Source organism: Balaenoptera musculus, chromosome 4 (assembly GCF_009873245.2).
Source record: "Balaenoptera musculus isolate JJ_BM4_2016_0621 chromosome 4, mBalMus1.pri.v3, whole genome shotgun sequence".
Lineage (NCBI taxonomy): Eukaryota > Metazoa > Chordata > Mammalia > Artiodactyla > Balaenopteridae > Balaenoptera > Balaenoptera musculus.
This window is the reverse complement of record NC_045788.1, coordinates 64,451,886-64,454,997: the sequence shown is the minus strand read 5'-3', so window position 1 is coordinate 64,454,997 and position 3,112 is coordinate 64,451,886. Positions and strand designations below refer to the sequence as shown.

The 3,112-nt window shown below is 45.5% G+C and overlaps 1 pseudogene; it reads left to right on the top strand.

The window, feature by feature from the left end:
• The first annotated feature begins 942 nt into the window (after positions 1–942).
• LOC118894190 lies at positions 943–2,378 on the top strand (annotated as a pseudogene).
• Positions 2,379–3,112: the final 734 nt, after the last annotated feature.

Below are 3,112 nucleotides of genomic sequence, written 5' to 3'. Positions count from 1 at the left end.
TTCTTGTCTCATTTAAATCAACAACCAATGTCCTCATAATGACCTATGGCTTATATGCTCTGACCCCCATTCCCACTTAGTAATGACTACTAAGCCTGAACTGCATTCCAGCTGCATTGGCCTCCTCATGGTTCAACATTCCAGGCTGCTCCTACCTCAGGGCTTTTGCACATGCCCTTTGCCTTACTCAGTTCCTTCATCTTTTTTCAAATGTCACCTTCTTAGTGAGACCTTCCCTAGCTACCTAATCTAAAATTGTAACTCCATCCCCTGCCCTTCCTGTCCCCCTTGCCTACTTTATTCTTCTCCTTAGTACTTAACACTATCTAGTATACCACACAGCTTACTTATATTGTTTGCTGTCTAGTTTTTCTACTATCCATAAGGTCAGTGATTTAGTCACTTTACTCTCCACTATATCTCTAGTGCCTAGAACAATGCCTGGCACATAATATGTACTCAATAAACATTTGTTGAGTGAATAAATCTTGAAAATAGGGAATATCTTCTTATGTCCTCAAAATAATACTGTAAGCCTATTAAGATGGGAGTGAAGAATTATTGGGCTTAGAAGTGTAGGGATACGACACAGACTGAAATTCCAACGCTACCGTCCAAGTCCTTGTATAAGGGGACACCTCTCAAGATAACTGCCTTTCAAAATGTGAATACCTTTAGAGTGAGGTTGAGTCAGAGTAAGATGTATAAATCACTTTGCTCCAGAAAGGAAAGGAAAGGAAGATGCTATGGACATTCAGATAAGAAGGTCCAACCCCAAGCTGACCTAGGCAGACTGAAATCTTGGTGTAACAGCTAGATGGCCTATTAGAGGGGTCAGGGTCAGGGGACTATCCCAAATGCCCGAGGCTTAGCAGCTTTTTTGCAACGGGTTTGCCGCCAGGACACAGGTGTCATGAAAACCACCACTAAACCTAAGCAAAAATGGGAAAGGAGAAGACCCACATCAACATCATTGTCATTGGACATGTAGATTCGGGGAAGTCTACCACTACTGGCCATCTGATCTACCAATGTGGTGGGATCGACAAGAGAACCATTGAAAAGTTCGAGAAGGAGGCTGCCGAGATGGGAAAGGGCTCCTTCAAGTATGCCTGGGTCTTGGACGAACTGAAAGATGAACGCGAGCGTGGTTCACCATTGATATCTCCCTATGGAAATTCGAGACCAGCAGATACTATGTGACCATCATTGATGCCCCAGGACACAGAGACTTCATCAAAAACATGATTACAGGTACATCCCAGGCTGACTGTGCTGTCTTGATTGTTGCTGCTGGTGTGGGTGAATTTTAAGCTGGTATTTCCAAGAATGGGCAGACCCGTGAGCATGCCCTTCTGGTCTACACGCTGGGTGTGAAACAACTAACTGTTGGAGTTAACGAAATGGATTCCACTGAGCCACCCTACAGCTAGAAGAGATACGAGGAAATTGTTAAGGAAGTCAGTGCCTCCATTAAGAAAATTGGCTACAACCCCGACACAGTAGCATTTGTGCCAATTTCTGGCTGGAATGGTGACAACATGCTGGAGCCAAGTGCTAACATGCCGTGGTTCAAGAGATGGAAAGTCACCTGAAAAGATGGCAATGCCAGTGGAACCACACTGCTTGAAGCTCTGGATTGCATCCTGCCACCAACTCGCCCAACTGACAAGCCCTAGCGTTTGCCCCTCCAGGACATCTACAAAATTGGTGGTATTGGCACTGTCCCTGTGGGTTGAGTGGAGACTGGTGTTCTCAAACCTGGCATGGTGGTCACCTTTGCCCCAGTCAATGTGACAACTGAAGTGAAGTCTGTTGAAATGCACCATGAAGCTTTGAGTGAAGCCCTTCCTGGGGACAATGTGGGCTTCAATGTCAAGAATGTGTCTGTCAAAGATGTTCACTGTGGCAATGTGGCTGGTGACAGCAAAAATGACCCACCGATGGAAGCAGGTGGCTTCACAGCTCAGGTGATTATCTTGAACCATCCAGGCCAAATCAGTGCTGGATATGCACCTGTGCTGGATTGTCACACAGCTCACATTGCTTGCAAGTTTGCTGAGCTGAAGGAGAAGATTGATCATCGTTCTGGGAAAAAGCTGGAAGCTGGCCCCAAATTCTTGAAATCTGGTAATGCTGCCATCGTTGATATGGTTCCTGGCAAACCCATGTGTGTTGAAAGCTTCTCTGACTATCCTCCTCTGGGCCATTTTGCTGTTCGTGACATGAGACAGACGGTTGCTGTGGGTGTCATCAAAGCAGTGGACAAGAAGGCAGCTGGAGCTGGCAAGGTCACCAAGTCTGCCCAGAAAGCTCAGAGGCTAAATGACTATTATCCCCAATACCTGCCACCCCAGTCGTAATCAGTGGTGGAAGAACGGTCTCAGGACAGTTTGTCTCAATTGGCCATTTAAGTTTAATAGCAAAAGACTGGTTAATGATAACAATGCATGGTAAAACCTTCAGAAGGAAAGGAGAATGTTTTGTGGACCATTTGTTTTGTGTGTGGCAGTTTTAAGGTATTAGTTTTTAAAATCAGTACTTTTTAATGGAAACAACTTGACCAAAAATCTGTCACAGAATTTGAGACCCTAAAAAAGTTTAATGAGGAAAAAAAAAAAAGTCTAAGCAGCAGTTTTTTTTTGTTGGTTTTTTTTTTTTTTTATATATACAATGTTAACTACTTGTTATTTCTATTTATTTATTTATTTATTTATTTATTTTTGGCTGTGTTGGGTCTTCGTTTCTGTGCAAGGGCTTTCTCTAGTTGCGGCGAGTGGGGGCCCCTCCTCATCGCGGTGCGCGGGCCTCTCACTGTCGCGGCCTCTCTTGTTGCGGAGCACAGCCTCCAGACGCGCAGGCTCAGTAGTTGTGGCTCACAGGCCTAGTTGCTCCGCGGCATGTGGGATCTTCCCAGACCAGGGCTCGAACCCGTGTCCCCTGCATTGGCAGGCAGACTCTCAACCACTGCGCCACCAGGGAAGCCCTAAGCAACAGTTTTTGAGCAACGTCAGAGCTAGCAGGGAGCCTTCAGTTCACCTTATCTCTTTGCTTTACAAATGAAGAAACTGAGACCCAGGGGAAGGGAAAGGCTAGATCATCCAAGGTCAGC